The sequence below is a fragment of the Parus major genome, chromosome 1A (assembly GCF_001522545.3).
Source record: "Parus major isolate Abel chromosome 1A, Parus_major1.1, whole genome shotgun sequence".
NCBI classification, from domain to species: Eukaryota; Metazoa; Chordata; class Aves; order Passeriformes; family Paridae; genus Parus; species Parus major.
In genome coordinates, this window is record NC_031773.1 from 69,764,396 (window position 1) to 69,777,951 (window position 13,556).

Genomic DNA, 13,556 nt, shown 5'->3' on the forward strand with positions numbered 1-13,556 from the left:
CCATGAGAGTGTTTATTCATTGTTACCTTAGCCTCCTTCCTCTGGCTACGGGGGAATAATTTATGATTTCCAAGAGTGTGGAAGCCTACGTGGACTCTGGCTGCTACAGCACCAGTTCCATCAGACACAGTTCCAGTGGTTTCCAAGGGATAAGCATTCAGCTGAGACCAACATCCAGTTTAGAAATAATTACTACAGAACCAATGCATTTAATTTCACTGAAACCAAGGATGTGTATTGCCTCCCATACTTAAACACTATTGAATTATTTAATTCACTTCTGAAACATATCTCTTTCTCTTGGATTTGCTCCACATAAAACCAGTTCTGCTATCAACTAGACAATAAATCATTTTATGATTGGTGTTGATGTCAGAGCAAAAAGAGGAAAATTAGATATGATTTTATGTAGCACCCAAATTACTTTGAAGCATTTAAGTCTTATTTTCAAAAGTGCTGTAAGCCCTTAAGAGTTCAAATCTTCTAGCTGTAAATAGACTTTGCCTCCTAAGCCTCTGACCACTTTTGCACACTTACTAGTACTTTAAAAGGAAGTTTATTCTCTCCAACAGCAGTTTTTCTGTTCAACAGATAAACAATCAAATTTAGAAATATTCCCATAGTTTCTAAGAGGACTCCAAATCTGATGAGCCAGCCACTACCACAACTTCAGAATTAAGAAAGATGAAGGATTAAAATTTAGAAAGTTCCTTCTTTTATACACATGCTTATAGCCACCACTTAGACTTAAAAAATAAACTCACAGAAGAAATCAGTCTCTTAAACAAATGCTATATAACCAACTTTGTCAAAGCTTATTAAAATGGCATCTTTGCATGCTGATCAGTCAGGAAATACATTAAAATGAGGGATAAAACTGTTCTTTTATGTTGAACACCTTATCAAAATTTGCATTGTTCTATTCCTGATCCTACAATTTTTCCTACACTTGAAGTTATTTTTAACTCTTTACTTTTAATTCTTTCTCTCCTATGTCTATCCACATTGCAGGAAATCTTACTAAAGGACTTTTCCCCTACATGTTACACTGTAACATTTTTATGGGCAGCCCCTGTTCTATCCATTCTGATTTTAACCAGCAGAGCAGCAATTTTTTATGCTCAGCCTAAGGGACAATCAGATGTGACACAGATTTGATCACATTTTCATTGAAGTGCATGGCAGAAGCTTCCCCAGCATTTGAGTGGGAGCTGGACTGTGCCCTATAAAGCTATTTCAACATTCAGCAAGACACACACTCCAAATGGCTCAGCTGAGTCAAGGCCACGGAGCCCAGTGTGCTACCCCAGACCTGCTGCAGGGCAGGGCACGGCCCGAGGCAGTCAGACGGAGAGCTCACCTTCCCCTGACTTCCCCTGGAGCCTGAATGGACTCCAGTTGCCAGCCAGTATTCCCTGACATGATGGTCCTCTAAGCTGGCACATGTGCTCAGCTCAGTGTTCCTGAGGACTGCTGTGGAACATGGGGTGTGTGTAAGAGTTTGCAGCGCTCAGCCCCGCTGCTCTGCGAGGAGGACGTCACCTCTGGTGGGTGCATCCCTCTGCTTGGTTTTCTGTCACACACAGTGTAGAGACTGAGTGAGGAACATGCACAGTGACAGGATATCCTGCATCCACCACCAGTATAGAAGTAAAAGCAGCAGGCTTTGTAGAATCAGACTAATCCAGACTGGGAGGGAAGGCTGGAGGTCTCTCCTCCAACACCCTGCTCAAAGAAGGGCCATTTTCAGAGGCAGAGAAGGTTGATCTGGGCCTTTTCCAGGCAGCTCTTAAATATTTCCAGACATGAAGGTTCCCCAGGCTCTCTCCCCAGCCTGGAACCATCAATCCCTGCCCCAGCAACACTAAGAGTGCTGGTCTCCAGCCCTGCCACAGGTTTTTCTTTATGCAGCCATGGACACGCTTGATCAGGACCCTGAAGACTGACTCCATAACTTGACCTCAGACTTGCCACATCACCACGGACCTACTGATGACTGAGCTGTGTCTGACCCTAGGAGCCCTCACCACACCCAGTTCTGACCCTGGCCAGTGAGGCACAGGGTGTTGGATCAATCCAAAATGCTCAAGAAGCCTCCTTGAACCTCCTTGGGCATTTAGGTTATTCCTCAAGGCACAGGAGGGCCCTATCCCACAGGGATTATTCAGTCACAGATGTGTCAGAAGCACCATCCACCCCAGCACTGCTCTCCCAGAGCATTACTGAGGGCCCTAAAGACTCTGTGCTGGGATCAGGACCCCAGCTCAGCACCCATTCACACCAACCTTGCCTTCCCCCTCCGTGCACGCTCCGAGCCCAGTGGATACAGCCCTACAGAATGGATTGTGCTTGTGAGTGGAATTTCCTCAGGGCCAAAATTCGCTCAAAATTACCAGGTACAATGGTTATGCAAAAAGGTCTAGCTAATCATACAGAAGGAAGCTGTGGCTGTGAGGTGTTACAAAAGTACTGTGGAGGCCAATCTCAGCTCTTTTTTGTGTCCCTGTGTCACTCCAGGAGAATTCTGTTTCCCGTGTATAACTTACCAAATGTCTTCTTCATGGTGTTCAAGGTTGGTGAGCAGGATTGTGACCTGTAACTGAGGCAAAGACTACCTGGACTAGTTGTGAAATACCACAAAAATATATGCATCCATTTCACAGTGCTCCTTGTGAGGATTTGTTGGCTATCAAACATATACTGTTCTTAAATTGCTGTAAGTGATTAATGGCCTGATTAATTGCCTCTCATGGCCTTAGACTTATATGAGGCTTCAAAGCTGCAGAGATGTCAGAATAAAAAACCCCTACAAAGAACCATATAGAGAACTAGAAAAAGAGTTCACTAGCTAATGCCAGTAGAATGGAATCCAGACCCCATGGCTGCAAGAACCTGTGCTGCCTCTGTCTTTCCTAAGCTTTCCTGCTCAGGAAAAAAAAAAAAAAATCAACTGCTGACTTAGCAGGGTCCAAAGTGCCTTTTCAGTTTATTTCATCTCCGTGTTCCCTGAGGACACCCATGACATATGGTGAATAGGTTCATCAGAATTCAGTGAAAAAAAAAAAAAAGAAAAAGGCTGAGACAGGCTTGGCAATATATTATGGGATCTTTTCAAGGTTCAGAGATTTCTGACAAGCAGGGGGTCTGAGTGCAAAAGAATTTCTTCTGATTTGCTTATAAGTTCAAGTTTTAGGGTGATTTGGAGGCAATGCTCTCTGGGAGCCTGCTGAAACTGATGGAAGGCAAAAGTCTCTCCTGCCAGAAAGGCAGGGAACTTGGAACTTGATCTTGGCAAATCATCCCCTGCCAGCCAAGCTGCAGCTTTCTCAGACAGTATCCCCCAACAAAGACAAATATAGGAACAAGATTCTGATTTTGTCTACATTCACATAACACCTTGCAAAGCAGTGGCATCAAACCATCTTCTTACACTAGTTTTACCCAGGAGGAATTCATGGTAATTAGCCAAGCTCATTACCCATCCCAGAATATATTACTTATTTCATAAAAGGTCTGGCATGCACACCTGTAAAATAGATTTGACAGTATGGTACAGTAAATATATTGGGAATCAATTAAATTTAACATCCTTTAGCACGGACTGAACCAGGCAACATCTTTTCAGCATCACCTGAAGTGGTTTCAGTGAGATGTACATTAAGCAGACAGAAATGTAATAATACCAGCAAGAGCCTCCTGTCCCACAGGGACCAACATGCCAAAGTCAGGGCCTTCATTTCAGATTTAATCTTTAAACCTGATCCCCATGTGCTGTGTAATTCCCACATTGTTGTGCTGTTGTGCTTTTTGCTACAGAACAGCACTACAGGAACTAAATGTTTCTGAAGCAGCCCATGCCCTCCTGGTGCAAAGATGATTGTCCAGAGGTCTGAGGGCCTGGCTGTCCATGACACATTTCATCTACCACAGGCCTAAGATCTCTGCTTTCCCAAGAGGATAGACAGGCTCCTCCAGCGGGTGCCTTGGAACAGCTAAAGCAGCTCTCGCTTCATGAGGTGTTCATGGTGCAGGGCTGGCCACGCTGGATGCTGTGGGTTGCTGTCAGAGCTCTTTTCTCATAGTTCCTACATGGGGCTGGATGACACCTCAGAATGGCACTTGGGCCACCTCTCTGGCACAGCTCTCTTTCCTCTTCCCATCCCTGGCTCCTGTTTCACCAGCTGCAGAGCACAAGGCTGAGCTGAGGAAGGGGGCCCCTTTCTGAGCTGCCTGTCACAGCTCAGGGCTTGGCACCCCGGGCTGGTTGCTGTGCTGTCTCTGCAGGTTAGACACAAGCCCCACAGCCCGGCACTGCAGACCACGTTACTTGTGGCTGCTTTGGACAGGGCACCTGTGCTTCACTGAGGTGTGAAGAGCACCAAGTGGACACTGAAGGCGTAGAAGGTCCTCCTCTGCAGGGTTTAATTACTTTTAATTTAACCCCAGACCTTTCTTGCCTCTGCAATGTTTGGTAAACACGACCTTTTAGAGAAGGAAAAAGCAGATGGCACCCTGCATTAGTGTAACTGCCCGCTCAGCACCCCAGGAAAGAGAAACTTGGCTTCTCAGCAGCAGTCTTTCTGCCACTTTGAGTCAGATCTCTTGGCTCCTCATCCCTGAGGCAGGTTTGAACATCACCAAATTTGCTGACAAAAGCCTGCCGGTGCAATCATGCAGAAGATAGAATTTCACTGCTAAAATGAGATTAGTTCAGGGCTGGGAGGCAGCAGGGTCTCTACAAGGCAAGGAAAGCTTGCATGTCCCTCAGCTCATTGCTCTCCCAATCCAGCAGCGAGCTGGGTGAGGAACATGGCTCTTGGCAAGGGCTTCTGCAGCCTTCTTTTTCTACCTGCTGTGGTGGCCTCTAGGTTGGACTGCACCTCTGGGCTCCTTCCTAAAGGACCAGGGTAATTGATTGGTGAAGGCAGTGGGTGAGCCTCTTCACGGGTAGATCTTGGTGTAACTCAGATGAATTCTGTTTATATTCTCAAGTCACTGCTTGTGTCAAACCAAACAGAAAGAAGATTTGTTCTCCTCAACATAAGGAGGAACACAGCTATAAATCACCATCCTCTTCAATACAGACAATCCAAACAGCTTTCACCACCTTTATCCAGATTTTAACTGCCACTGTGTTCAGATCTAGAGGCTTGCACTGCCCTTTGGCTGAAGACCAAGATAGAAACAGCATGGTTAGCATTCCTTCCTCCTTTCCCCAATGTAGTGACCACCCCCACAGCCTTATGCAGTAGGCACAAAGCTCCACTTTTCCAGTTTTGTACCTATTTTGTCTCTGCTGCTTCACTTACACTGACCCACTTCATGTCACATTTCTTCCCTGAGGCCCCAGTTCTTTTTCTATCTTTTTTTCACTCCCATTTGGAGAACAGGATGACTTAGCAGCTTACACATTCGGTCACATTAGCTCTTGTTTCCCTATGGCACCTCAACTTTTCTTACCTATGAGGAATGGAAATTCTTCCTACCCCTTATTCTCTGTACTCAGACACAGAACTTCTGGGGCAAGATCATAAAAAACCCCATGAAGTTTGCCTAGACTCAACCAATTGTTGTTGAGCAATATCTTGGTTGGTGTTATAAATGGCTTTATTCCAGTGGATTGCACCTTCCTCAGCAGAGGATCTAGTCCAATATGCTCTGTTTTAGGACCCTCTGTAACATCCTTATCAGATCCAGTTGTGCTCTAACAGCACAGAGATATTTTTTTCACAACAGCATTCTGCACCATTCTGCTTTGTGCATCTCGACCTACTGCTCTCACATGGGTGGATCCTGGGAGATTACAGGAATTGGTTATATTTTGCCAATCACCTCTGGAGGCATGTGGAAAGAAAGCACTAGCAGTGTTTACATAGGGTAGCCTATGCCCATCTTCCCTCTTTCTGCAAAAGAGGGAATGAGAGAGATTGCAGGCAACCCAGAGACAAAACAGTAACAGCATCATAAGCTGCTTGCAGCACCATACCAGTGTGAGACACAACAAAAGGTGACACAGGGCTCTAATCACCAGGCAATTAGCTTCCAGTGGGATGATGGTACAATCTGTGTGTGTCTACAGAATGGAGGTGCCCAGCAGAAGTGGTTAAAAGTTAGTGGAACACACTTCCAAGTGATGTGGCCAGAATTAGGTTTCACAGTGTCACAAGAAAAATCTCACTGAACTCAGATCCTGTTTTTGACACTTTTATTCAGGATTATGTTTTCTCACAGAAGATGGAGTAGTCTCCAGCTATTCTGCAGCTGAGATGACAGTCCAAATTTTTTTGCACGCACCCCCTCAGCTATCTACTTCTGTTTGCAGAACTCAGTGGCCTGAGCAGCTGTACAGTGTTCCCCTCTTCAGCATTTCAGACTCTTCAGTTCTTCCTGCAGCATATTAAAATCTGCCAGGGCCACATGCAGGAGAAGGAATTCTAGTGCACAGAGATGTTTTTCCAAAGGGAGAGCTTAGTGTATCCGAGCACAGAGCCTGTCCCATAGGGGTGACCAGAAGACGAACCCTCATAGGAATGAGTTAGTGTTGCAGAGCACTAAGAAGACAAAAGCCTTTGGATTGACATCACACTACAAGAAAATGTGTAATGAAAGGCCATAGTCTCATTGTGTCACTGCCAAAGAATGCTGGCATGAACAGGATTATTCCAGCCAAGGGACCTGCTCATTTATCTCCTGCTCATGTGTTCTTGTTCCCTGCAGTTCCTTCTTTCATTTACACTGCTTTTTATCTTCCTGCTTTTCCTGCTCCTTCTCTCCTGTTATTCTTCTTCTCTGTATGGTATGTTTGCCATCCATTTTCCTTACAGTAGCACTGTTACACTTGTTGGGATGAGTCTCTCTCCCTTTCTTTCTCCGTGACTCGTTTTCCCATCTCTTTGCCCTGTCTGTCTCTGCCTTGTAAGCCATTACCAAGCACGTGGACAGAGGGTCCACAGAAACCACCTGTTCAGTTCAACAGGGCACATCTTGGTGTACAAAAGGTCTGGAATGGCTCCATTTCGGGGGTGGGTGCATCTTGGCTGATGCAGATCAGGTCAGATGATACTAGCAGAGGATTAGGATGAATGGTGTGAGCTCCACCACAGTCCATCTGCCATTACTTTACCAAGCATTTGAGCCCTTTTTCTAGTGCTAGATAGAGAGCAATTTCCAAGGCTGGCACAGCTTCTTCCCATGCATGTAGCATTTTCATACAGAAAACACAGGACAGAGCAGGTGTTTATGTTGCGTTCCCCTGGGTACCACAAAGTTGCCATGGTATGGGCAAGAAATTTTTTGCAGTATAGGAGAAGGAACATGAGGATCATCTGCAAGCCAGAGTGAATTGCCTGGTAATAGTGCTACTAACTGATCTCAACAGCTATTGAAAGTGGCTTCCACAGCTGTAAAGTTGGCTGTGATTGCTCCTCTTTCACACATCATGGCCCAAGAAACAGCAAGTACTGACTGGCACAGGTGGGAAAAAAGCACTTGAACCTAAGTCTAAATTCCTCTAGGGCAGGACGCACATAAGAGACAGAAACAACAGGAGAAAATAAAGAGCTGGAAGAACATGTGGCCAGGCAATGGCTGGATACAGCTTCAGGCTCTCAGAAAATGTGTCTGAGATGGGTATCTTTGCAGTTTCAAAATAGGACACTTCAAGCGTGTTTTCTTCAGCCTCTCTCTCCTAGCATCTTCCACCTTCCTGAAGAAAGGTGTTGATAGAGGCAAGCAAAGCAACCAACGTGACAGGAAGACTCCAGATTCCACCAGAAATTTTTTTTTTTTCCTGTTGAAGAGTCAATCTATTCCTCACTTTAATTCCCCACCCTCATGTTCTCCACACCTGCCTGAAAGTAGCTGCACCAGCTGTTGGAGGGAAATGCCTGTGTGGGAGAGAATGCCAAAATGTCCTGGTGGAGCTCCTTTACAGGACAGAGACGATGCATCTGAAACTGACCTCCTGTTTCTTTGGATGCTTCCAGAAAGAGCCATTCCTCCCAGGTCTTAGTACCTGAAGATTTCCCAACTATACCTCCCTGCAAGAGATTCCCAAGGTTGTTGGTAACTATGATGTTAGGAATGTATTCTAAAATATTTTTTGCTTATAATTCTAAGTCTTTCCATATTTGCCCTAAAACTACATTCACTAAACATCTTTGTGAGTCTGGACTTAGGCTCCTGCAAAGCAACTGAAGCTGCTAGTCCTCAGTGTACAAAACACACATAAAAAGTGAGGAATCTGCTCACTCCCAAGCTTAGGAAGGGTTCAAATCTGGGTCTAGACATTACTCATGGCCCACATCCCTGTGTCAGACTGAAATCAAAAGTCTGAAAACTGTGAGCTGGGGGAATATTTATGTGAACTTTGCTGACCCATCTCTGCCTGGTTCGCAGCTTCCCCGCAACCTCCAGTGGTACTATCTGGAACAGGATTATTAAGTCTACGGGGATGGAAGAATAAGAGATGAGCTGTTAAGAAGCAATAAAAAAAACAACAACTTCTCTTCATGTCCATGACCTCAATAAGGAAAAGAAATGAGCAGCACAAACAGGATGTGCTAGCAAAGCAGAAATGTTGCTCGAAGTTACATGTGTTTTCAGAAGCAGTGCTCCGGAGGACTTTGGGGGGAGTGAAAGAAGTCAGACTCATGAGCTTTGTGTATGGTCACTTGTCCTTAGAGTACACAAGACCATGGATGTAGAGGCTTGCTTTGCACTGGCATGTCCACATCCTGTTAAGATTGACCTGGAGTCTTCTTCCTTAAGAATCAGAGAAGAATTCAGCCTCCATGGTCCACTAATTGCAGGAACATGCACTTGACACTGCCAGCTGGGGGCCAATTAGACACAGTTGTTGGACTTCTTTAAGTGGAAGATTATAGATCTGATTTGATACAGCCTAGAATCATCATCATGCTTCACACCTGAGCCAAAGGCACAAAGCAGCTCTGAGCTGAGACGAAGTACTGACCTCCAGTTTCTATATACAATATCCCACCAGCAATCCTAAATCAGAAATTAGAATTTCCCATTTCATCAACTGGATTTGCATTTGTCCTGTCAGGCAAGGTCAATCTTTCACAAGTTTGGATAAAATGTTGAGTAGCTCAGTTGTTTAACTGTAATGCTTAAAGGGTGATGGATACTGATGGAAAATCATCACTCTCCACCTGTTTATTAAGGTACTTCAATAAAGTCCAGAGTGAGCATCCACTTGGTGAGTGGTTCAGTTCTCAACAACTTCATGGGCCTCAGCCTTAAGGGACATTGCAATCACAACCCAAACAAGGTCTTAGGAATTTTTCAGGTTTTGTTAGAGAACCTAAAGTTACCCGAGGGCAAAGTGAGAGCTCCACTGGAAGGAGAGATGCTCCTGGGCTACAGCAGTGAGGATTCAAAGAGGGACATAATGCTGTGACTGTGCAATGGATAAAGTTCATGTGCCAACATCTTCTGTCTGGACTTCACAGGACAAAGAAGAAATGCATGTTCAGTGGAAACAGAATATTCAGGTAAAGAGACATGAAGAGTCAGAGATGTCCAGAAGTAAGTGAAATCAGATTTTGGGCTTTAAGCATGTGTTGCTGAGGGTGCAGCATACTCATGCAGCTCAGAGAGCTATCAAGATAGATATTTGAAGGTTTGGTTTGGACAAACTGTCAAAAATCTGTCCATCCACTTACAAGCCTCCCACATATAAAAATGGAGCAACCAGCACCAAGGGCTTCCTCCAGTAAGAACACACATTTCCACTTCAGTATTTTGGTAAGTCACAAGTGGGATAAGAAAGAATTTCTCCAGAAATGCAAGGAAGGCTGGCTTGGAGAAGTAGCCAGTAGTGGTTCACATGTCTCCTTACCACTAACTGGTGCCAGGAAGCAGCCAACCTCTTATGGTGACTAATTCAGCAGGCACTTTAGAAATGAGTCCACAGTGGTTCAAAGTTTAAATTATACTGAGTTATAATTTCATTGGTCCACAACCATGAAGTAAACACTTCATAAATTAATGGCACTAATCATGTTTTAACCTGATCTAACCAGCAGTCTCCCTACTGGAAAGTGTGGAAAATATGAACAGAGCTTGCCCAATTTTTCCAAAGATGTTTCAGACCCTAGCCCTTCTTCCAAATACACATCCAAGCCCTTCCAGAAGGCTGCTCTCTCTTCCTGAGGGAACTATGTCTCCCTTGCCTTAAAAGCAGGTCAGGTCTCATCTGCACATCTACAATGCTTAGGCACTGCAGTGCTATTCCCAAGTCCATTGCCAAAGCAGACCTGCCTCTGATGCTTAAAGTTTTCTGTAGAACTTTTCCCATCACAGGAGGAGAGGTGATTTTCTGCTGATTTCCTATTCAGCACCACAGAGGCAGACTCCGAAAAGCCTATGAAAGGCAACTGAATGAATATACTGTTCCCTCCAATTGTGACTCCACCATTTCCTCTCATTACTCTAATAGAAACAAATCTTTCTCATCTCAGCCCTATTACCTCACACAAAGGAAAATGGTATGTAATCCTGTTGGAACTGGGCTGCTGCTGGACACATTTTAAGGTCATTGTTCTGGGATGCAGTCTCCACTCTGTGACTGGGAGAAGTGGGAAATGCAATTACTAGGCTATTCAAATCCCTAGAATGAAACCCTGCCATTAATAGGCAAAAGCCAGAGAGAAAAAGAGCCGTTGCTTTATGAAATTACAGGGTTTGGCTAAATTAGAGTCTAATCAGCACCTCAGTAAAGGAGCAGGGTTAGCTCCTACTGCCATCCCTGGAGTTTCTTCATGTCACTCAACCTGATATTTGGCATCCCCAATGGAAACCCAACCTGCAAGATGGCTTATGGTCGTGAAGCCGGCGGTCTACAAGTCCAGCGGAGACAATGGTGAAGGATTTATTCTGTCCTTTGACATGGGAAAGCCCTTAGAGTTCAGGAACAGAAATTTGCCTGCTGCTGCCATCACCTCATCCTGTACTTTGGCTCTGAGTTTTTTGGCAGAATCTGGGATCAAATCTGTCTGTTAATATTCATGGCCTACAGCACCAGTTTTGCTAATTGCTGGTGCAACCCAGCTAAGCAGCCAGGTGGCAAATTTGCATTGCTAAACTCATAGAGCTGCAACTTCCCCACAAGGAATTCACACACTGGAGAAAAGAAGGGGGCTAGCTCTGCTTGTGGCAGTCAGTGAAGCAAAGCAGAACAAGATGAGTGGGAATAATCTCAACCACCTCATTGAGTTGGTTTCTGTTGAGTGGTTAGACACTGACATGTTCCTAATCACTCCCATCCATGTGAAGCCAAGGCATTTTTGACTGGCAGCAAAGAAGGAGTGAGAAATCTTGCAGAGAAGTGTTAGGGAAGAATACACAAGAACAGCAATGACCATCACAAACCACAAACAGAGACAAACTTTTGTCCCAGATTGATCCTGGCAGGCAACCTCCAAATGTTATTCCCTGCATTTGCTTCTCCTCCTGCCCCTCTCTTGAGCTGTATGGCTGCTCCTGCTGGTCTCTCCTGCAGTCAGACAGACACTCATCTCATGTTTTGATGTCCCTCCTTCTCTGTTGTGTTTTTCCCCGTCTCCCAAGGGATTCCTGTCCCACAAGATGAGTCTGGTCTCCTGCTGAAAACAGAACCATTCTTGCAGGTCCCAGACAGAAGGGATGTGGGCTGAGGGACAGTTCCTGCTAGAGGAGAAAGCAGCTGATCACCACTGGAGTCTCCAAGTCCCTTGAAGAGCTGAGAGTCACTTCCCTGTTTATGCTCTTTATTAGTCCCTATTCTCTTTAATCGGCTTAGACTGATGAGCCGAGGCAGCGGTAGGGATCAGCCGGGCTGTTTAATTAAAGGATTGCAGCTCAGCCTTGCAGTTTGGGGGTTTGTGTAAATGAGCTGCAAGTACATTATTTAATCTGCTGTGCAGAGAGGAGTTGGGCATTAATGAAGCAAACTCTAATTAAAACTAGATGGCTGATGGTTATTAGTGGCATCAGTTCTGACAGGATTTATCTCATTTAGGGAAACCATCAGGAAGGGGAAAAGAGAGAATAAACCCGAGCTGGTCTATCAGAATTCACAGCAGCACCACTTGTGACTGGCTGTCCATTCGGTGGGACTCGAAGAGCTGCACAGGGAGCCCCTATGTACCAGGCTCTCCCACCAGGAGCCCTGATGAGCTTATTTAGGGACATGCTTGGCTCACCCAGGAACTGATTGCCTATTCAGGCTGTCTGACCCACATATTTCAGTCTTGATTGACTTTTGTTCTGCCTTGGTTCAATGGGGAACCTGTTCCTGATTTGAGCAAGGTGACAGACTCTGTAAATGATATGATGAGCTTCTCCTAGAAGCCTACTGAGCCATTCTAGAACACCATATGGGCATCAGCTCCACGCTGACTCTGTGTTTTTCCCTCTCTGACATACTTTTGCCTTCCTCATTGCATTGTATATGTGGCTTTGGACATGAAGGAAGCCCATGGCTGATTGCAGGACCTGGCAGAAACTAGGAGATGTCTAATGGCAAGCATAAAGCTAAATAGTGAGTTTAATAACTCTCTGTTTCTCACCTTCAAATAGCCACGACGGCTTCAACCACCTTTATCTCTGCATAGAATATTGTGTCACACACAGATGGATTCAGGACTGCTGCTGGGGTCTAGAGGCATTAGAAATGGCAAGGACACAAGAAAGACTGAGGAAAAATGTAAGGAATGTATGAGGCTTGCAGTGTGGGACAAGCTACCAAAGGCATCAGATGGATAGGCACAGATCAGTACAGAAGCCCAGAGGCAACATGCTCCAGGGGCCATTGTCATTCATCCCCAGTTCAGGATTTCCTGGCTCAGACTCATCTTCGGATGCAACTTGCCAAAGTTGTCAAATTACTGAAACAGGTGATCACTCCTTCAATTTACCTGTCAAATCCCACCAGAAGGAAGGCAGACAAACTCAGGCTCAAGGGATACGCAGTGCCTTTGGGAGTCAGCAGGACAAAAGGATGGCCTAGTAAATAACATGACAAAAGTGATCCTAGAGCTTAAGATTGTATGACTGACAGCCTTGTAGAATAAGAACACTCTAGAAACTAAGGGATCTGATCAGGAATTAGATGGAGGCTGGAACAAGAATGGGGCAGGGTCAAGGATGAGGGTATAAAGATAGAACACTATGGCAAAACTGATCCTTAGTTCTAGACAAACTAGAGCACTTAAACAAAACTCTCTCACTCCAGAAATGTAAGGGAGAGGTGGCTTTCCCTACCACAGAAATCTCCGTGGTCACCTCCTCTGCTGGCTCCTTCTCCTTGCCAGCATCTCCCCATCTGCCAGGCCAGGGCTGTCATGCAGACTTTGCCAATGCCTGAAAGCCCTCAGCACAGACTGATCATGGGTGTTCACCCTTCCATCCTCATACACAAATGGGCAAGAGAGGCTCTGCTTCTTTACCCTGTCTCCAAGTGTGGCCAAATCCTACTTTTGAGCATACACACCCACCCCTGTTCTCTTCACACTTTTTCTCAGCAGGAAATCAGAAACCACAGTCTGCTCCAG

General features: G+C 45.2%; 1 protein-coding gene across 1 annotated transcript in view; it reads right to left on the reverse strand.

The window, feature by feature from the left end:
- IQSEC3 (IQ motif and Sec7 domain ArfGEF 3) overlaps positions 1–13,556 on the reverse strand; it is a 91,401-nt gene that overhangs the window by 34,266 nt on the left and 43,579 nt on the right. The window lies entirely within an intron of this gene.